Source organism: Anser brachyrhynchus, assembly GCF_964034855.1.
Source record: "Anser brachyrhynchus genome assembly, chromosome: 1".
NCBI lineage: Eukaryota > Metazoa > Chordata > Aves > Anseriformes > Anatidae > Anser > Anser brachyrhynchus.
The window spans coordinates 207,344,254-207,367,967 of NC_137694.1; the positions used below are offsets into that span (position 1 = coordinate 207,344,254).

The 23,714-nt window shown below is 37.3% G+C and overlaps 1 protein-coding gene across 3 annotated transcripts in view; it reads left to right on the forward strand.

Annotated features, from left to right (window-relative positions):
* TENM4 (teneurin transmembrane protein 4) overlaps nucleotides 1-23,714 on the forward strand; it is a 1,681,110-nt gene that overhangs the window by 227,968 nt on the left and 1,429,428 nt on the right. For all 3 annotated transcript variants that reach the window (XM_080576311.1, XM_080576312.1, XM_080576313.1), the window contains exon 2: nucleotides 3,931-3,980. The gene's annotated coding sequence lies outside the window, so the exon portion shown is untranslated. The remainder of the gene's footprint in view (nucleotides 1-3,930; nucleotides 3,981-23,714) is intronic.

Below are 23,714 nucleotides of genomic sequence, written 5' to 3' on the forward strand. Positions count from 1 at the left end.
TTCATATCTGTTCTGTTGCATTAGATGGCTCTTTCATCTGCTTGGTACTACTCTTACCCCAATAGTTTCAGTGTGTGGTTTGCCATGTTGAAAATAAGTTTTTTGTTTGTTTGTTTGTTTTTTGTAAATAACTATTTGTCAGGAGTAAAAATGGAGAGAATTGCTCAGTGTGAGTTGAAGAGAAATTGAGTGATAACGACCCACATCTGCAACCATCTCATAATGCAGCTTCAGAGTAGGTTTTGAAATTGTGAAATAATGCATAGTAGGAATAAAACAAACAGCAACATAAAAACCTCCTCAAACTTATGTCTTTAAATATAGTGTTTCTGATCCTGATTAGAATAAGCCATCACTAGTAACAATTAATCAAAGTTTAGCACTTAGGTTGGTAAATAACCAGGAAAAATCTTATTTACATGAATTTTGTTATGTTTCTCTCTCTGTTTTTATGATGTGATCAACTCATTTGAAGGAAAGAATTTGTAAAAAGCTTGAAAACATGCAACTGAAGTAGATATTTATTTGACATTCTTATCCCATAGAGCCTCCTACCAGAAATGCAATCTAATTCGTCAAAGTTCTGAACCAGAGAAGCATAAAATGATGTTCAAAAAAAAATAAAAATAATAAAAAAAAAATCCCACAGTGCGTACCAGTGTTTGTGAATGACTAATGCTGTTAGGGATATTTCCTGTCATTATCTGCTTCTGAAGAAGACTGAGTGGGATTTCTTCAGATAAGGTATTAAGCCTCTCTACACAGAGTACAGGCCTGAGTGGTATTAAAGGAAAACAGAGTTGAGATTACATTGTGTGGAGTGTCATATTTTACTGTTGCCACTGTTTAAAGTTCTAAAATGGTATTAGTGACAGCTGCTTAACCTCCTCCCCCCTATCCCCTCACCCAACATTTCATCTTCTCATTTAACAGCCTTTATACTCTGAAATAATGTATTTGAAGAAGCTTATTTAACCATTGCATTTACAAATAATAGGCATTTTAGTCTGATAACATTTTGAATCTGCATTGGCCTCATTAATATTTTTTTTTCAGTTAACACATATTTTAGTACAGCCTAAAGCTATGTTGACTTTAGCTGTGATTTCTTATCTGACCCATCAATTTTTGTTAAATCAATCAGTTTATGAATAGAAGATCTTCTGAGAAAATAAAGCAACAGCTTGATTCTCTCCGGGATGCCTGTGCACTGTGTCTAATACAGTAATTCGCACCAACTTCTTGGAATTTTATTTTTATTAGTATTATAATTCATTTTCTAATAAAGAGAATTGCCAGACCCACAACTGCTTTGTGGAGAGCTGAATGATGCCTATGGAGATGGGACTAGGAGATTAGACTCATTAAGTTTGCAAATATCCTACGAGACAGGAATCTTGATCTCCTACTATAGATACCTCTTATTTTTTTGGTCAGAACTGAATTATTCCAGAGGAGGGCTAAACATTTAATTTTCATGTTTTGTAATCACTGAATACAGTACATTATTTGTTTAAAATATCTTGAAACCTTGATTCTGACAAAATTCTATCTACAGAAGAAATATATATATATATTTTTTTTTTCCCTGAAGAACATACAACTTAAATAAATACTTTTTGTTCCTAAACTTTTTATTCCTAAAAACAGGACCTACATCTTCATTTGCTAAAGTCAGTGAGAATTTTATTATTTACTTTTGTGTCAGTTTAATGACTTTGTTCTTTAATCCCTGAGTTGATTTAATTTTTGTAATTAGTTTCTGAGTTGAAACTTCAAAAAAGAGCTGAAACATTTCTACTCCAATGGTCTGTTTTCAACAAACTTTCAAATATTAAATTAAGCTATAAGTCAGAAGTTGCGTTTTTTACTTTTTTCAGAGTAACACTTCATATTGGCTAATGTATATTTATATAAGAATATATATATAACTGTACTTAAATGAATGCATACATAAATTATGTATGTATTATGGATGTATTATGGAGCAGATTATCTTGAGGGTCATCACACGGCCCTTGCAGGGCAAGCAGGCGATCAGGCCCAGTCAGCATGGGTTTATGAAAGGCAGGTCCTGCTTGACGAACCTGATCTCCTTCTATGACCAAGTGACGCGCTTGGTGGATGAGGGAAAGGCTGTGGACGTGGTCTACCTTGACCTCAGTAAGGCTTTTGACACCGTTCCCCACAACATTCTCCTCAAGAAACTGGCTGCTCGGGGCTTGGACTGGCGTACACTTCGCTGGGTTAGAAACTGGCTGGATAGCCGGGCCCAGAGAGTTGTGGTGAATGGAGCCAAATCCAGTTGGAGGCTGGTCACTAGTGGTGTCCCCCAGGGCTCGGTACTGGGGCCAGTTCTCTTTAATATCTTTATCGATGATCTGGATGAGGGCGTCCAGTGCACCCTCAGTAAGTTTGCAGATGACACCAAGCTAAGTGCGTGTGTCGATCTGCTTGAGGGCAGGAAAGCTCTGCAGGAGAATCTGGATAGGCTGGAGCGATGGGCTGAGGTCAACTGCATGAAGTTCAACAAGGCCAAGTGCCGGGTCCTGCACCTGGGGCACAACAACCCCAAGCAGTGCTACAGGCTGGGAGATGAGTGGCTGGAAAGCTGCCTGGCCGAGTGGGACCTGGGAGTATTGGTTGATAGTTGGCTGAATATGAGCCAGCAGTGTGCTCAGGTGGCCAAGAAGGCCAACAGCATCCTGGCCTGCATAAGAAGCAGTGTGGCCAGCAGGTCTAGGGAAGTGATTGTGCCCCTGTACTCGGCTCTGGTGAGGCCGCACCTTGAGTACTGTGTTCAGTTTTGGGCCCCTCGCTACAGGAAGGACATGGACGTGCTCGAGCGAGTCCAGAGAAGGGCGATGAGGCTGGTGAGGGGTCTGGAGAACAAGTCTTACGAGGAGCGGCTGAGGGATCTGGGGTTGTTCAGCCTGGAGAAGAGGAGGCTCAGGGGCGACCTTATCGCTCTCTACAGTTACCTTAAAGGAGGCTGTAAAGAGGTGGGGGTTGGTCTGTTCTCCTACGTGCCTGGTGACAGGACGAGGGAGAATGGGCGAAAGTTGCGACAGGGGAGTTTTAGGTTGGATGTTAGGAAGTACTTCTTTACCAAAAGGGTTATTAAGCATTGGAACGGGCTGCCCAGGGAGGTGGTGGAGTCACCATCCCTGGAGGTCTTTAAAAGACGTTTAGATGTAGAGCTTAGCGATATGGTTTAGTGGAGTACTTAGTGTTAGGTCGGAGGTTGGACTCGATGATCTTGAGGTCTCTTCCAACCTAGAAATCTGTGATACTGTGATACTGTGATAAATTAATACATATATGTATGTATACATGTATGTATGTGAATTTCTCTCTTTACATGTTAGTGTGTTTCAGTGTATGGCATCAAGGTACAAAGTCAAGGGGCCTTTATTTTTATGGTAGTCCCATTTGTTACTAAACAAGACTATAAGATTTTAACTGTGTTTAATATCTTTTGTTGAATTCATCTGTTAAATAGAAACAAGTGACATACAATCAAGTCCTTGACGAAGAACAGAACTTAAATCAGGATGCCTGACTTACCCCACATATCCTATGATTATAGGAAATTGCTTAACTGTTATAATATGCCACAGAAATTTAAGAAATCTAATTTTGTGTAGTTTGGTAGTTTCATAACAGTTTATAAAACACATAGTTTATTCATTTTATAGATAGGTATTGTTAAGATAAGACTGCAAAAACATGGTTATCTGCATTAAAACCTGTGAGCATATTCCCTTCTGCTGTAAATCCATGTCATCACAGAGGACTAGGGAAGCAGTACTGATGTGTGTGAGGTGACTCCACTCACCTGAGGCATCTGATTCACTGGAACTTTCCTCTAACTCCTACCTTGCTGTGTAGAGCAACTGAGAAAATTCTCTTTGCTTCCTCTTTCCCCAGGCTCCAACTGCTGTTAAGAAAACTGGCATTAAAATACTACTGATGGATTGGTAAGTCATTTTTGTCTTAAATCATTACAGTTTAATATTTTCAACTTGTTGTGTTTGAATGTTTGTTTTTCTTGGATTGTTTATTTAGTAACACCACAAAATCCAATTTAATTCTAAAATTAATTCAATTCATTGTAATACCAGCATAACATTCAATCATGGCTTCAGAAGCAAGTTTGCCCTTGCAAATGAGCATCCACACTTGAACAAAATGGATTGTCTTTTACCTTCTTCCTTTGCAAAATACTTAGGTTTTAGGTCAATTGTACACATCTCTGATTGTGTTGGAAATGAGGTTGCATAACTTCTCTCAGCAGCGCAGTTCATCTGTCATTCCTAAAACTCATACACTATCTTGGCAGAAATATATGTGGTGTCAGAGTTAAAATACACACACAGAATTTCAAACTTGATAGGTTTTAGAGATATTGTTGAGGTATCAGGATGTTTTTCAGGACCAGATTGTCTTCCATCAAAGTCATTGTGTTTTAAAGTTAACAGTTTGCTGAGTTTTAATTTATTTACTATTTTGAAGCTCTTCCTATTATCTCTAATAGAAATCTTGTACTGGAGTTAGCACTGAGGAATTTAGCCATTTTTAACTATGTTTTTACTGTGTTTTGTTGCCTGTTGATGTAACGAAAAGTAAAATATAGATCATCAAGTAGTTCTCTCATTATTTTGATGAAACAAAAATAATAATAATAAAGCAAAATAAATAATTAATATAAATGAGATACTGCGAAGGTATTCAACGAGACGCCTCTCCGATTGAATATACAATAGAATATCTTACTATACTAGGGTACAAATATAGTTATTTTAAGCTCTTCTTACACTTATAACTTGAGGCAACCTTTAGCACTGTCATCACAAGATGTTGATTCAAAAAATCTGAAAGTGCTATATAAGGAGAGACCATCAAATCAGCTTGCTCATTGATCCTTGACAAACTATTTGCATGCAACTTTATGAGACTTTACTGTGAAAAATATTCTTTATATTAAGTGAATGTCAGAAATAAAACAGGTGCAACATGCTATAAAAAAGTCGTAGATCCTCTTCTGTGAAATTGCCTCAGTTGCGGAGCATTTTTATTAGAATTTTCTATTGTTTTATTGGTATTTTGGAGTTTTTTTTTTTTTTTTTTTCTTTCTAGTGAAAGGATTGATGAAACTAGTCAACCAAATGAAAGGAAAAAAATTGTGCATGTTAAAAAAATAAACTAAAGTGAAAAGGAAGTTAACACAGGTGGCTCTGTTAAAACAAATGCATGAAATGCCATCAGGAAGATGCCATTTTTAACCTATTTTTCTATTAAGTTTAGCATCTGTTCAATACAAGATTGCAATCTTAAACTCATATTGAGAATGGATAATGTTTATATCAAATTATAGAATGATAACAAGAATGGCTCCTTGCCATGCATTTTTAAACTTATTGTCCTTTCTGTTTTCTGAAAAGGGAATCATTATGATTGAACTGTATCACACAGTTGAATTGGATATTTTTTTTCTTACATTGTGTACAGAGGTAGAGCATGCAAACATTTTCCCTTGTGGCAGTCCCAGGTTAGCAGGATCCTATTTTATATGCTGAGGAGGCAGCTGTAGGAAATGTCACAGTTCATTTTGGGGAAATTGTACTGCTGACCAGAAATCAAATCAAGCAGCAAATAATGTAGTATTATTGGCTTGGTTTCTGCCTCTGTCTAACCTACAACGTGTTTGCCTTCACTTCATAGGCTGGTGCTGGGTCCCAGTGCAGCTGTGGTGCCTTTTTACTAGGGGTCTATTCCCTTGGAAAACAGCTTACAAAAGACTTTAAGAAAAAAAACAGAAAATGTTGCCAGAACCAGAATAAGAAAGTTCATGTGAAATATTTACATGAGGACACTCAGCCTTACATCTTGCTATCTAGTTGAAAATCATCTAGGTTCTGATTAGGTAGATGTCCAAACCTAGATGTCAGAGATTATACCTTTCAACAGATATCATCCAGCATAATTTAGAGAAGTTTGTGGCTGTGCATCATACCAATTTTACTACCTCTATACAGGCACTCACTGTTAAACTGGAGATTATATTCATCTGTATTGTAAAGCTTGAAAGGACATGAGCAGCAACATGTGCTTCATTGTGCACTTTCATGCAGCATCCACCACAGTATGAGGAATATCACAAAGCACAGTCTGCTCTCAGTTGGCAGTATGGTGGAAATCTGTAGGAGAAAAGAGTTCAGGTATGCAGTAAGGAGGTGTGTGGTGGGGTTTGCCTTCCATATCACAGAACAGCCCTTGATCCATACAGTTACTGATGGTGGTTTCACACTAATGGCCAACTAAACTCCACCACACTGCTTGCATTTTCTCAAAGGAAGGGAGAAGGGGAGAAAATATGATGAAAAAGGAAAGAAAAAAACAAGAAAAAAGAAAAAGAAAAGCCCATGGGTTGAGATAAGGCCAATTAATTAAAGGAAAAAGAAAGAGGAAAAAAAAAAAGAAAGTAATTGTAGTGGTTGTTTGGGAGGACAGACCTGTTAGTAAGAAAAGCTCCTCCTCTCCTTTCCCCTTTCACACTTTTTTTTTTTTTTTTTTTTTTTTTTTTTTTTTTTTTTTGAGTGGGACATCATATGGAATGGAATATCTCTTTGGTCAGTTCAGGTTACCTGCCCTGGTGATGTCCCCTCCCCACCTCTGGTCCACCTTCAGCCTGCTGCTTCTGAGGGTTAGAGGGAGTCCTGATGCTGTGCCAGTATTGCTCAGAAACAGACAAAGCATCAGTGTGATACCAATGCTGTTCTAGTTAAAAGTGCAGAGCACAGCAATATATGGACTGCTGTGGATAAAGTTAATTCCATCCCAGCCAGACCCAGTACAACCTATAGATATGGTTTTAGATAAAGGGTCAGGTCCAGGTTCTAGTCCTCACTGTGTCACAAGTTTCTGTTACATCTGTACTAAAGTAGTTTAAATGGTGTAATTGTGTTCAGTAATATTGTAAGGCTTTTGTCAATATTTTTCTTATGTAACTAGGTAACCATTTCAGCTTTTATCCCACTAATATTTGTAGAGTTGCTTTATGTTTGGTCTGCACATTTCAGTTCTTGAACTATAAAAAGGGGCATGTTATATGTTAAGTGAAGCCTGGATTCATCTCAGCTGACATGGAAATCCAAAGTGAGGAGTAAGCACTTAGCTAGTGAGGTTAGAGAAGCATCTCCGGAGGGCAATTCATTCTACCTCTGATGTGAATTGCTCTCAGGAGCTGTCTCTCCTTCCCCACTAACACCTCAGATAAACAGAATGATTCTGAGCACTTTATTCTGTTAGAACTGCTCATAAACAAGACATAGTGACTTTCTGGTTATAATCATGTCAGAAAGCATCATAACACATTCATTTTCCTTTAGTTCCTATGTGAACATCATCAGCTTTGTATATCTTCTTTAAGACAAGTTCATCTTGGACCATGAATTTTAAAAATTTGCAATATTTGTCTGCTCATTTTGTGTGAAGCGTTAGTGATTGTGTTTTCTTCAAAGGGATAAATTTCTACAAAGCAATTCTGAATACAATATAATGCAAAGAACACAAAGCAAGGCTCTTTTCAGCGGTACTAAATGACGAGACAAGAAGCAATGGGCACAAAAATGAAACAAGAGAGGTTCTACCTAAACATGAAGCACTTCTGTACTGTGCAGGTGATGGAGCACTAGAACAAGATTTACAGAGTTGTTGTGGAATCTCCCTCCTTGGAAATCTTCAAAAGATGCCTGGATATGGTCCTGGACAACCTGTTCTGGGTGTCCCTGCTTGAACAAGAGGGTTGAACCATATAATCTCCAGAGGTCCCTTCTGACCTCAGCCATTCTTTCATTCTGTGATACCACAACAATTCACTATTTGTCAGCTGAAGAGAATAAAGGATTTTGTTTTTTTTATACATCTCTGATAGGTTTTCAACTTAAAATATCAGAAAATATTTTAAAAACAAGGGAAGACTGAAAAGTATTTCTGTTGGGAGATTTAGGACTTCTATAGTATTTTAGGTCAATTTTCAGAAACAGGGAATTACTTTTTCAGTCATGATCAGTTGTAGTATTGTTTTATTATCCTGGACCATTCAAGTAGTTTTCTGTTTTATTATTATAATTTTTTTAACTTATTTTCATCCACCAAATTATAGTCTACATCTCAATGTATTAGTAACATTTGCTATTCATTTGTTAAAGTTATGGTCCTTCAGTAAATGCTTTGAACAGCTGCAGTGCTAACAGTTCAAAATCATACATTTTTAGGGTAAGTAATTCCTGAATGCGTAAAGTGAAACCCAGTCATCCAATTTCAAAAATTTAGGTGGGCAGGAACTTCAGGAGATCAGTTGTTCCAAAGCTGTACTCAGCTCATGACTAACTTCAAAGGTAATGTTTTTCAATGTCCTGTCTAGGTGAGTTTCACATCTCTTCAAGGGTAGAAATTTCACACCTTATCTGTGTGAAATCACATTGTGAAGAGTTTTTTTTTTTTTTTCCTTATAGCTACTTGAAATTTCCTTTACTTGTGAACATTGTCTCTTGCCTTTTCACTGTGCAACTTTACATTGAATCTACCTTCATCTTTAAAACCACAGTGAATTCTTCTGCCATTCTCTATAGCATCTATTAGTTCTTCAAATAAGGTTTGGGGTCAAAAAAGCAAAACAACATCAACAACAACAACAACAACAACAACAAACATACAATGGCTACCATAACCAGCTCATAAATACTTTTGCCACCAAAATATGCTTTTTTTTTTTTTTTTTTAAATTAGATGCATCTGCAGAGTTTTTATTTGTAAACGGAGTGAAATGATTTTCTTACATGTGTAAGCATTTATGAAAGGGATCCATGAGGAATCCAAGCTAGATTAAGTATGATGGTGAAATATTAGTTTAATCTGCTGAAAAGGCAATGTCAAAGTGCCAAGTCAATGCTATCATACAAAAATTTCTGTTACTTATGATGACTTTGTAAAGCAGTTACCTACTCTTCAAGGTACATTCAAGAAAGAAAACTGTGTAATAAATCAGTAGCAACTCAGAAGAGACATGTTTGGTGCTGTGTATGAATTTGTAAATCTATATTAGAAGTGGAAATAGGATTTATATCCTACTGCTTCTTAGTCACATCTGCAAATATTAGTTTAAAGATGCAAACTTGTTAGTGTTGTCAAACCTAAAAAGTGCAAGGTGCAGCTGATGAGTGCTGAGCCTTGTCAATAAAAAGCAACAGCAAAGAAAATCAGTACATACAATGTAGTATTTACAGTGCAAAGTGGAATAATATACTTTGAAGAAGAGGTGATACTAACATTATCCACTGTACTTATTTCCACTAATAGTAAAGAAGCAAGGGCAACTGATGTGTATATGCAAACCCCATTTGGATAATGTGATTGTCTACTAAAACTTCAAAGTTGTTTTGGGATGGAGCTCTCTGAAGCATTATTTCGGTTTCACCTTGCTTGACTAGTCATGAAGAGGCCAACATGGGTCTTTTATGCCTCTGTTTGCTATTTGAGGTAAATGTTCCTGAACTCTAGATTATGCTTTCTCGGCTTTGAAGATGGTGTCAAATAACCAATATTTTCTGCCTTTCTAGCTAATATCCTATTTGATAAGATTTTTAGAAGCAAGTCTAACCTTTCTGTACATTGTGAAATAAGTAACTGTCTGGATGACATACCAGTCTGGATGACTAAAATCTTGACCAGAATCCATTCCAGTTAGAAAGAAGTTTGGTGTCCATTGTGTTTTATAAATGGCTTTTTTACATTTTGTTAGTAACTTAGAATGTAAATGTAAATGTTTCTAGATTTATGAGCAAGAATCTAGCCCAATAACACTATATGAAACAGCTAATTTAATTCTGCTGTTTACTATGTAAATATTTAATTTGAGATGGGAATTTAACATTACATTAGAAAGAAAATACAAAGAATATTTAAAATCGAGCTTCCCTTGTGTATTCAGAATTCAGTTTGTATTCTGAGGTCCAGAAAACTATACAGTCTTTGTCTAATCTGTTCTGCAGTTGATCATTATATCTGACATAAACTTTTACAAGAAATAAGTATTTAATACTTGGTCCTCCTGGTGGGTTATTTTACCCCCCGTTTTTTCCTCCTCAGCAGTTTGTTGTCTATGAAATTGCAAATTAGGACTATTTAACAGAATTATTACAGAAGTCCTACCTGAATTTAGAGTCCCAATATCTCATTAAGTAATTCATCCTCCAGAGAGTACGAGGATCAGTGGGAACACAAAAGTGAAATGACTTGCCTGAGATTAATAGAATAGAGTCTAGGAGAAAGAGCACAAAACTCCTTAGCCCTAGTCCCATACCAGGTGCTGTTGTTTTTCATGCTGCTTCATTTTCAGTTGAGTGACCAGGACTGCTCATGACTTATGCATTTAATACACTAGGGAAGAATTTGTAAAGCAGGCATCAGAGTTAGGAAGAGCTACAAACTAAAAAATAAACCATTTAAGATGATTCATTTAATATGATGAGTCATTAAGTCTTTGGGCATCCAGTAGGAGGTAGATTTCCACGCAGTAAGATTTTAAATAAAATGTAAAATCATCTGAGTCCTCTGTCATCACTGCAAGGCACTATTATTCATATACTGCTAATGAGCATAATTTATGACAAGACACAATGACACAGCACGAAGGATTCTTGCTTGAGGCACCAACAAACCTTGTGATGCTCATGTAGCAAGGTAATTGCAGTGCAGTTCGTACAGTGTTTGTGACAACAAATCCTAATCTGATATGATTATCCTGTGTTATGAAAGAACAAAGCTAAATTGAAGTGATAAACCCTCAAGACATTCTGATAAGATTTTTTTTTCCTGATATTGTCTACAAAACTTCTTTCAAGTCTGTTTAAGAGAGCAACATGATGATGGAAAATATAATGCCAGCAATAATCAGCTATATTTTAGCTGTGTTTATAGTTGTTAAGTACTTTGTGTTACACTTCTAACATGGAAATAACTTTGGAGAATATTTTTATTTATTTATTTATTTATTTTTTACTGACCTGTTTTTAACATTTTCTCTGTGAAGGGAAGAGAAGTTGGGTGGAAGTGTTGATCTGCTGGAGGGTAGGAAGGCCCTGCAGAGGGACCTGAACAGGATGGGTAGATGGGCAGAGGCTAATGGGATGAAGTTCAACATGGCTAAGTGCCGGGTCCTGCAATTTGGCCAAAATAACCCCATGCAGCGCTACAGGCTTGGCGGAGAGTGCTATGAAAGCTATGCAGAGGAAAAGAATCTGGGGGTGCTGATTGATGCTCACCTGAACATGAGCTTGCAGTGTGCCCAGGTGGCCAAGAAGGCCAACGGCAGCCTGGCTTGTGTCAGTAACAGTGTAGCCAGCAGGACCAAGGAGGTGATCGTCCCCTTGTACTCAGCTCTCGTGAGGCTGCACCTCGAGTGCTGTGTTCGGCTTTGGGCCCCTCACTGCAAGAAGGACATCAAGGCCCTGGAAGTCCAGAGAAGGGCTATGAAGCTGGTGAAGGGCCTGGAACACAAGTCCTGTGAGGAGAAGATGAGGGAAATGGGGTTGTTTAGTCTGAAGAGGAGGCTCAGGGGAGACTTATTGCTTTCTACAACTACCTGAAAGGAAGTTGTGGGAAGCTGAGGGTCAGCCTCTTCTCACAGGTAACTAGTGGTAAGACTAGAGGGAATGGCCTTGAGTTGCACCATGGGAGGTTCAGGCTGGAAGATGAGGAGACATTTCTTTTCAGAAAGAGCAGTCAGGCATCGGAACGGGTTGCCCAGGGAGGTGGTGGAGTCACCGCCCCGGGGGTGTTTAAGGAAAGGTTGGACATGGTGCTTAGGGACATGGTTTAATGGGTGACATTGGTGGTAGGGTGACGGTTGGACCAGATGATCTTGAAGGTCTCTACCAACCTTAATGATTCTATGACACTATGGTTCTAAAAGCCTTGCTTAAGTCAAGGTAAATGACATGCACTGCTCTCCCCTCATCCAGAGATCCAGTCATTTTTATCATAGAAGTCAAACAGGTAGATCAAATGTAATTTATGATTTTCACATCTGACTATTCTTGATCACCTCCTCCCTTGTCTACATTGATATGTGTTCCAGGAGAGCTTGCCCCATGGTTTCTCCAGGGACTGACTGATGTAAGGCTAATCAAATTGGTGTTCCCTTTACCAACTTTTCAGCGTTCTCTGAGGATGTGTACCATTTGCCTTTGATCATCTGTAGAAAATAAATAGGATGACTAAGCTTCTCTCTCAAGGTGTCTGGATTAAATATTAGGTATTTTAGTTTCCTTACACCCAGAAATTTCACTTTTTTAGCTCAAAATTGAATTTCTCTAGCTTCCACTTCCAGATGTGATTTTGTTAGGAATTTCTCAAGCAGAAACCCCCAAAATAGGTATAATTATTTACATGTAGGTACTGCAATGAAGTGATGTCACCTTGCAAACTTCTCTTTAATAAACTGATTAAGCTATGCAAAATCTTGAAAGCAAAGGCAAGAAGTTTGAACTTCTATTTTAAATGGCTGTTTTGATGTTCTTCAGTCGTCTTAATCTTATTTTCAATGACTTTCACTATGTATTGTTTGTAAAATTATTAAAATGTATTCTTTAGTTATGCTGACTTTGCTCTAATAGCATGAAAGGCATCCAAGATTACCATTCCCATTAATTGGCTTTAATCAAGAATTTCTAGAATTTTCATTAGCTACCTAGCTAATGATAAAACTGCATCAATTTCACTGTCATATGATGCATTTTAAGTGATGATGCACTTTGTCTCTAGAATTATAAACTAGATATATTTAGATATATTTTTATCAGTACAATCTGTAAGAATCCCACTGGACATAAAAGGTCTAAAATATCTAGATGCCATGAGCTCCCATTCACAAAGACTTCCTAAACTAAATTGAAAAATCAAACGAAAGTTAGGAAAAAAATCCATTTTTGTCTCTTTTATTTTTCATTGTGAAAAGCAAACAAATAGCAAAACAACAAAACTAAGCACCTCAGAGAGAGCATAAATGGTATGACTAAAATCATGTAAGTGGTATTGAAATGCTCTTACTAATGTCTTAGTCCCAAAGCAATAGTCTCTTTCACTGAAATTGCAACGCTAAAAATTTAACAAATAACGTCATTGTCATTACAGAAGTGTTTTAATACAATGATAAAAAATAGGTCTGGTCAGTTCTCATCCTAAGCATTTGTAACACTTTAAACAGAGATACAATGAAAATAGAAAATCTGTTTACTTACAGATAAGGGATTGATAACTGGGATTAAAACAGGAAAACAAAACAAAACAAACAAACAAACAAAAACTCCTCATTAGTCATTTATAGTGTTCTTTAGTCAAACTAATGGCAAAGGATCTTACTAGAAGAAAATGCAATGCAGGATTTTTATCAGAGGAAATAGGTAGCACTTTAGGGAGAGAATTACAGACTCTCTGGTAACATAGGACTTTGATATATCACATATTACTGTTACATGATGAAAGGATTAATAACGACAGTAATAACATCATAATGCAGCAAGACAACCATAAGCTATAAATAATAAACACATTAAATTCCAACGAGGAGAGAATGTAGACTAGGACATTCAATAAGCTATTGTGAAATACATCTCAGTGTACAGGATTTCTGTCCAGAACCTACACAGATGTGGTGGTTTTACCTGGCTGGGCAGCTGAGCTCCACCACAACCACTCTCACTCCCCCTCCTCAAAGAAAAGGGGGGAGAAAATATGACGAAAAGGGCTCGAGGGTTGAGATAAGGACAGGCAGATCACTCAACAATTATCGTCACAGGTAAAACAGGTTCATCATAGAGAGATTAATATAATTTATTGCCAACTGCCAACAGAATAGAGCACCGAGAACTAAAAGCAAACTAAAAACAACTATCTCCCATTCACCCTCCTCTCCCTAAGCAGCACAGTGGAATGGGGGATGGGGAATGAGGACTGCGGTCAGTCCCTGATGCTTCATCTCTGCTGCTCCTTCACAGTCCCTCTCTGCCCCTGCTCCACGTGGGGTCCCTCCCAAGGGATGCCGTCCTTCCCAAACTGAGCCTGCAGGGGTTGCCCACAGGCTGAAGCTCTTCAAGAACTGCTCCGGCATGGCTCCGTACCACAGGGTCCATCCCCCAGGAGCAAATTGCTCCTGCATGGGTCCCCCATGGGCAGCAGCTCCTCCCACCAGGCCTCCTGCTCTTGCGTGGGCTCCTCTCCACGGGCTGCAGCAGAAGAGACTAGGAGCACTGTGATATCTGTTTTTTGTTAAAACTGCATAAACTTTGCATTTGTTAAAGAAACTAGAGGAACAATTATATTTTAAAAAGTGTTGGTGGTATACTTTTAGGAATCTTTATGATAGCTTGTTAATATCCAGAATATTTTCTTATATGGTTTGGCATCTTAAATGATTTTCCATACCCCAGGAATGGAAATTAAGCATCTGTTTCCTCTTAGCAGTTTATGGGAACTTTGATAGAAGCTCATCTCACCAGAAGATTAAACCCTTTTTACTGTAATACTTAGATTATCATGGAGTATTAGTGCCCATGAATATTACTGAGTTCCCTATGTTTATGCTAGTTTAGAAGCAAAATCAATACTCTGCCCTTAACAACTTCGTCTGTATAAGGAAGTTATATGAAATTTCCAGTAATAGCAAGTGGAAATCCATGTCCCACAGAAGCTAATAGCACTGGTTGCTTTTACTGTCATGGTGCTTGGAATTTCGTTTTGATCATTTCCATTGCCTGTATGCAGTAGAAGGGCTAGGTGCAGGCATATTATATATGTTTCACCAATTACTTAGAGGTAAATATATGCCTAGATTTGTCTCATGTTGTGCTTCCATTACATGAGATAAATGATCATAAACCTCTGCAAAAGTTTGTTGGAAAGGAGTTATTATGTTACTCATGCCAGGACAGGATACACTGGTATCTGAGATAACAGCAGTAGAAACTTTGGTCAAAAATACTAAATTGCTGTAATAAGACAGAACACAAATGGAAGCCTAAGAAACTTTGGTGGAGGATGGAAGGACTTGGGAGACCATGATTGTTTTGTAGCATTCCATTTCAAGAAACCATTAGTATGAAATGTTATAGCTAGACTGTGACAATATGTTATGGCATATCTCATGTGTCAATTGTTTTCTCTTTTGGGAAGTAGAGCAAAAAAAGACATGTTTTTTGTGCCATCTTTTTAGTGGGATCCTATGCTTGTTGCATATATCAGCCATATGACCAGCCCATGTATGTGCCAGAAGAGATCACTCTTTTCCAATGTTCATTTGATTGTGCTTTAAAAAAAAGTCTCCATGGCCTTCCTATAACTGTCCTGGTTTCAGTTAGGACAAAGTTAATTTTCCTCCTAGTAGCTGGTAGGGTGCTATGTTTTGGATTAGGATGAGAAGAGCGCTGATAACATGCTGATGTTTTAATTGTTGCAGAGCAGTGTTTACACCAGGCCAAGGACTTTTCAGCTTCTCACTCTGTCCTGCCAGCGAGCAGGCTAGGGGTGCAGCAGGAGCTGGGAGGGGACAGACCCAGGACAGCTGACCCAAACTGGCCAAAGGGGTATTCCATGCCATCTGACGTCATGCTAAACAAAATATAGGGGTGGCTAGCTGGGGTGGGAGGCCGGCTGCTTGGGGATAGGCTGGGCATCAGTCAACGGGTGGTGAGCAATTGCATTGTGCATCACTTGTTTCGTACACATTATTATTAGTAATACCATTATCATCATTATTATTATTATTGTTATTGTTATTATTATTTTCCTGTCTTAATAAACTGTCTTTATCTCAACTCACAGGCTTCACTTTCCCGTTTCTCTCCCCCATCCCAGAGAGGGAGGGGGAAGGGTGGGCGAACGGCTGTGTGGTGTTTAGCTGCTGGCCACGTTAAACCACAGCAGTAACAAAGAACTTTCTTGAAATAAATTATGTACCTTTAGATTTTATGCTCATCTTCTTTGGGCATTGAATTCAAGCCTCTAAATATGCATCAGTAAGGCAATCTTCTTACTCTGGGATGTGTTTTACCTTGCTAAACTAACAACTGCAAATATGATTAATCACTTTTCCCTCTGGGTCATTTATTATGGATGGCTCATGTAGTTACTGCGTAGAGCATCCTTCTAGGGTAGTGTGATAAAGTGAAGGCTTTTACAAATTGGATTCTTGCTTGGCTAGTGCCTACTGCCATTACCTGTGTGAAATTGCATGGCTGACTCTTGTAGACTCTGATATTTTGAAAAACAGTCATAATAACTCAAAAAAATAAATAAAAAAAAGAGAAAAGAAAGAGAAAGACATGAAAACCAAAAGTTTTTATATTATTATCCAGTCTCAAATTACTTTATCCACTGAGTTTTATAATTACAATATATAAATGGTAAATATCAGTTAAAAATAATTTATCGATGCAATTGGACACTGTAAAAGTTTCATTGTTTTAGAAGTGCTGCTTAAAAAGAATTTTTAGCATGGCACACTTATTTAGGAAACATGTTTGTCAATAGAAAATATTCTTCTTTACAAGCAAACAAACAGATGAAATTACCCTTCTGTCTTTAAGACCTAACAATAGACAAGAAACATACATGCATACCAAAGCAGTTTAATTTAAGGAAGTTCATCAACTTCTTTCCAACTTTTAAGGAATTATTTTGATTTGTGATGGAATGACGTGATATGTCCACTGTGAGGCAAATATTTAGAATCAGTACAGTAAATATCTATGTATCCCTGTACATATATTTTCTTACACTATTTTTTGTCTTTTACGTCCATTATCTTCCTAAATGTCATTTTAGTAGGAAATGTTTTTCTCATTCATAAAAACAAACAAACAAACAAAAGACACCACCACCACCAACAAAAAAACTAAACCTCTATATTTTATTTAGACATGTTAAACATGTTAAAGGAAACTTCTTTAAAATCAATTGTAAGTAATACACCCAGGTAGATTGTGGCAAAAAGAGGGAAAGATAAAACTTTTTTTTTTTTTTTTTTAAGTTTGGTCTAAAGCGTCTCTCCAGTGACACATTACTGAATAGGTTTGAACTGTTTCCTCAGGGTATCAGATCTCTGGAGGCTGAGATTTTTGTCTTTGAGGCAGTACCAAATAAAACACAACTACCACTGCCTGTGGCCTTCATTCCAAAGTGAATCAGTTTTTGATTGAATGGAATGAGAACAAAATCAAGGCTTGGGGAAAAATGCAAGAAATACTAAAACTACATCTCTAAAGACCACTAATGTCTGTGATCCTAACACAAGAAAATTTTACCCAAATAAATTAGTTTCTCTTGATATTAACTGTAAATCTGAAATATTATCTTAATTGGAGTAATGTAAGAGCATAATACATGTCCCTTCAGTCTGCTATGAACTTACATTGACTTTCTTTACATTTCTTAGAAATATAATAGCACTTAAAGCTCTTTAGTAGTATCAAACATAAATATTCATACTATTAATGTTACTAAAATAGTGTAACAGTACGTGGCTTATATCTTATCATAACAGACATTTAATACCCATACCATATATTTAATAACCTAATTTTACCCATTACTTTGAAAATAGAATGTTATGTATTATGGTATGTTTGGAGGGACACTGAATTAAAGGCACTTTTAATAGTGCATAGGAGCTGTCTTGTGACTGACAGTGGTGTAAATGTGGGATTAAATTAAATTATCAGAAAGGTCAAATAACTCTGTGCAGGTCAGCGGTACCTCTAAGGAAAAGGAAAGTGTATGCTTAAGCTCAAAGGATTTGTAACGGAAGTATGAAATATGTAAAAAATTTACTCAGTGTGAAGTAAAGAAGGATGAAAAATATCCCACAGATTTCAGACCTCCATAGAAGTCTGAAGTACATGAGGATTCCCCTCAACAGAGATTTCAATTTTCTCCCAAGAATCTACTTCAAACACATTGGAGAATGCAGGCTTCCAAGACCCAAGATGATCTTAAGTAGGTTGGTTAAGGTTGCTTTGCAATGCAAAATCAACCTTACTTCTGGGCATTTGGCATCTCATTTCTTGCAGAAGGGATCTCTTCATTCAGAAAACTCTAACTATAAATAAATCTCAGTCCCTCAAAGTCTCTTCTGCATGAATTGCTTTGCAGTTAGTTTACAACCCCTGCTTTTATAGCTTGGAGATTTATGTATTTCTGCAAGGGGAGGTGGGGGAGCTCCAGACTATGTATTTTTTTCTGATTTTTATAATTCATTGAGATAATTATTCAAATGTGATCATGTTGTTAGTGAAAAAAAAATAAAAATAAAATAAATCCAGGTTGTCAGTTGCCTCAACCTCCTTACATTTTCTAAACATACCAGTAAATTAAGGCACTGTAGGAAGACACAACTATATTACGGAGAGATCTAGCTTTCTGAAAAATTGTTTCTTGTTAAAAAAAATCAGTGCTAAAATGTCTGATTACTTTGGTGAACCTTGTATAGTATCAGTGATTCTTTTCAGTATGATAGTTTTATTTCGTTTTGTTTTGTTTTACACGGTTCTATTTAACAATACCAACAAGCAGTTATAAATATGGATACTGAAGGTTATATAATAGAATTTTTAAAACACTCAGTGAAAGGGCAGTGATATATATATCTATAGAACCACATAGTCATTCAGTGTAGAAGGGACATTGGAAAATCTCTGTTTCAACATCTGCTCAAAACAGGGTGAACTATGAATGTAGACCGTGCTGCTTACAGCATTTTACAGTTTGGTTTTGAAAAGCTCCAGAGACAGAGATCTCACAGCCCCTTTGGGCAACCTGCTAAATCTTCTAATCCTCATCATGAAATGATGGTGATTTCTTCTGCATCCATGCTGCACTGATGAAGCTTGGTTCATCTTCTTGATGACCTCCCTGTAAGCACTGAGGTGTTGCTATTAGGTATCCCCAAAGTTATTCTTTCTCTGCAATGTACAAGCCTACTTCACACGGCATTTCCATAGAGGTTGAGTGCTCCAGTTCCATCCATGTTGGTGGCCCTTGGATGATCTCATTTCAATTTGTCAGTGTCATTCCTGCACTGGGGTGGCAAAACTGGATGCAGTATGTACATGTGGAGTAACAAGCTGTGACAACAGAAGTATAATCCCTTCCCTGATCTCCTGGCTCTGTTCCTTCCCACGGAGCCCAGGCTGCTGCTGCTTCTCTTTGCTGCCAGGGCACACTTCTGGTTCATGTCTAGGCCACATCAGCTACAATCCCCAAGACTTTTCTGCAGAGCTGTTACACCATCAGTTGCCATGTGATACCATTTGCATGGGTGTGGGGGTGGTGTTTAATCTCTCCAACATTCAGGAATTTGCCTTTGTCCAGCCAAACTGATAAATATATGGCAGCTGTTATTACGTTAGTTAAATCAGTTTAAGCAGATTGTATGGTGCACACTTAGCTCTTTTATTCTAATTATTATTGTTGAGTTGTTCAAGTGGAAGGCAGAGTTGCAGTAAAAATACTAGAGGAAAATGAAAAGTTTAGTAGCAGAAAGGAATTAAAACAGTAGAGTAGAAATTGAAAGGTAATATACTTGTGCCATGGGAGAAGATTCTTGGAGTGTCAGGCTGTTCTGTTTGTGGAAATCAACATACCAACACACAGAAAAATTATCACCATTTCAATATTTCATTGCTGAAATATTGTCCAAGATCAGTATAGAATTTTCCATATTTCCATCTTGGGGAATGAAAACTTCTTAGTAGCCTGGAGATCATTATTATTATTTTTCCTACTATTATTAAAGGTCTTGTTTTATAAGATGTATTCTGATGAGTCTATATACTCATGCAATCTAATAACTACACTTTATCAACTAATTGGGTGAGCTATATTAGGAAATTGCTCATCCTGAATTAAATATCACAGGTGCAATTAAGATGGCTCTCAGAAATGCTCAGGGCTGCCTTCACTGGCTGCTCTAGCTGGTATGGAAGCAAAAAGTCAGCCAAGCCTAAAATCAGAGCATGGCAAAAATAAAGCGATTGGGCTACTCTAAATTTGCTTTTCTTAGAAGTACAGAGATATCGAACATTCAAGGGTGGAAAAGACCCACGCACAAAGAATCAATCTTTGACATCATGGAGTTGACTGATTTTTTGCTAAAGTTTCAGTCCTGTGGTTTTATAAACTACATTATTCATCATTACTGGCTTTCTGCAAAAAAAAGAGTTTCTAAAACTTACAGAAGCCTTGCACAAAAGTTCAAATAGAGTTGATCCAAACAAACCCTTAAGGAAAAGTCAGAAAATGTATTTTAAAATCCTCTTTTTCCAAACCCAAGTCATTTCAGAAATCAAGCAATTGTGTTTTACTTTAGTCAGTCTATTTTTTTTATTTTTTTTATTTTATTTTTTTTTTCCCTCTTCATCACCCAATGGCAGTTCCCTGTGATTCCATTTTTCAAGTTCTGTGATAATCCCATAGCACATGCCACATCATCAGATTCATTAAAGAGCTTATATGATGAATCAATGGGAGTTAAAAACTGGTCTGGACAGTGATGTGCTAGTTCATTCAGAGGCAAGTTAGTTCACCTAGTCCAGCCTTCATTTAAATTTAGAATCATTAAGGTTGGAAATGACCTCCATGATCATCTGGTCCAACCATCACCCTACTACCAATGACACCCACTAAACCATGTCTCTAAGCACCAGGTCCAACCTACTTTAAACACCCCCAGGGATGGTGGGTGATTCCATCACCTCCCTGAGCAACCCATTCCAATGCCTGACTACTCTTTCTGAGAAGAAATGTCTCCTAATTTCTAACCTAAATCTCCCCTGGTGCAACTTGAGGCCATTCCAATTTCTTACTTTACTACATCCCTTTTCACCCCTCTTAAACAACCAACTTAATCTTTTCCTGCCTCAATTTGCCTTCGGCAAAATAAGTATAATAATGATTTTCTTTCTCAAAAGGCTCTCATCAGCTAAATTTATCCACATATACTTGTACATACTTATATACATAGTTATATATATTATATACACACACACATATATATAACATCAGATTTTCAGATACTCAATGGATAACAAACTTAAGTATGATGGAAACCTCTACTTCAGCTTGAGTGTTGTTTTTTTTTTTTTGTGTGTTTCTTTTCTTTTCTTTTTTCTTTTTTTGGCTTCCCAGGGGACAGTGTTTTCTTTTGATATGGGTATATAACCTCTAATAATTCTCACAGGATTTAGGATCATTCAGTAGGGGAAGAATACAATAACAGATAGAAAAACATTGCAGTTACTTCCCCTTGAAACTTTCATTTTACATGGCATAGTTTGTTTTTATCTTCACCAGTGGATCTTCACAAACTATTTCCTCTTCTTTTGAAAAAATGAAAAAAATTAATTCCTTTGGAGTTTACTACATTCAGAACCCTCATTTGCTCCCATATATAATTTATTCTGTATATGGACTTCCAATAGGAGATCTTTATTCAGCTGATGATTGCTGCCAGTATCTTGTCTTCATTTTCAGTGATGAAAAGATCTGAATTTATTCTAAATGCTTTGCTGTTGTCAAGGTGATAAACCACCAGCTAGGAAATTAATGGCATTCTCTCTTGGTATGTGTGTGTGAGAGAGGGTGTGAGTGTGCCTGCTCACCCACACATGCTTTTCAATCAACAAGCTTCACATGCAACATTCACTTTTATAGGGCAAAATCTTGTTTTGTCATGACATCTCAAAAATTTTTAGTATTTTTTTCAGGTTAGCCCCAGACTTAAATCAGCCTCACTGCTCTGGCAGATGCTCCTGAGTGGTGGCACAAACCTGCAAAGAACTTCTGACATTAATACGTAAATTTGGAATGTTAAATACATTTTGAAACACATGCCAGTGTGTTTAATCACTAGACTGCCCTACACACATCACACATACCACCTTTGGTTGCAAGCAAGCAAGTAAACACCAATCAGGTCTGGAGGCATCAGTTAAAGGAGGCAACATTTGCATAAGAGCAAACAAGATACTTATACTTTATGAAGGTTTAATTTTATATTTAGGATCCTATGAACTTGGTGCCACAAGATGTCAGTGCAGTTTAAGCAATGGCAGAGCACTCTCTGAATGTGAACTGCATTGACAATGGGCAAAAGACAAAACATCTATAGTTAATTATAAGAAAAATTCACGGAGAAATAGGACTACAAAGTATACATAGTCTTTTTATTTTTATTTTTCTTTTTGACATGCTTCTGGATTGTGCTCTGTATAATTACAATTATAATGAAAATAAATGTAAAAGCTCTAAATAGGAGCAAGTTTATATCCATGTCTTCATTCCACTTTTCTACTTATTCAACAGCTAATGAAAAAGCTGCATCTAAATACATTTCATTGCTCAGCAGAGCAGTGTTTTCTTTTCAGCAATTTGTTGAATTTTAATGCTATTTTCCCAAGCTTTGTTTTGTGTTGACTTCATGAAAGAAAAAGGAGGAGGAGGAAAAAAGACAAAACCAGCTCACTTGTAGTAATGACACAACCACCTCACTTGTAACTGGAGCTAATACGTTTCCATTACAATGGTCACATATAACGGGTAGTTAATCATCAAGAAAATTCATTAGCTGAATGTCACCAGGAACCTATGTACTGTAGCAAATGAACAACGGACAACAGTTTGAGCTTTAATTCAGTAGTGAGTTCCCCTCATAATGCTGCTTTCCTCTTCATGAAATCGGGCACAAAGTTAATGGCATGATAAATGGGTGTTTGAACTTAGTAAGCTTCCTTGATTATGAGAACGGCAGTTATTCCTGCATAAGTGCCAGCAAATATCTCATATGGGTGTTGTTCCGTATGCTTTTGAATACCATGCACTTTCACAACAGTCAAGCCATCACAAAGAAAGCTGAGGAAGAAGAAATTTCCCACCCCACCAGCAATTTGCCTGATTTATTCTTTGAACTCAATGTTTTGCTGAAGTAAATTGTCCCTTTTATATAAACCACAAAGCAATGCCCTGTTTCACATGGCTTGTCCCATAACCACGTGAGCTTTAGTTGTACTTAAAGTGCCTTTATACTTGCGCTGCTGTCTTAGAGATTTGGAGAACTTTTTAGGTAGTCTTTTTGAATTTTCTAGGTAGTCTTTCTTTTTCCTTATTCAGATGGAAAACATACCTGTATGTTTCAAAGCCACCTTATGGCCAGCACACGTTGTCTGGCATGAGTCTGAAATGTGAGTGCAAATGTCTGCCTGAAGGAATCAGCAATGTGAGAGTTGAGATGGTGTCTGTGAAATAACAACTTCTGATTATGGGGGTTGGAAGGTAGGTGAGGCCCTGAACTAAACGGGCAGATTGAAGTTTTCTGACTGTCCGTTGTCCATTTCTGTGAAAACAGTCTGCTTCGGTTTATAAGGGGTATGTAGATGTTCAGGCAGCCGCACTGCTGAGCCCAGCTTGCTGAAGGCTGGAACCCCAACTACCTTCTCTGAGCCACCCTCTGCCATCTGTGACCATGGGGAGGGGAGCACCACGAAATGCCTTCTAGCCAGAGTAGTAAGCACGAAACACCACTTCCCATAGCTCCCTTAACCAAGACCCTATTTTATTTTATTTTTATTTTTATTTTTATTTTTATTTTTATTTTTATTTTT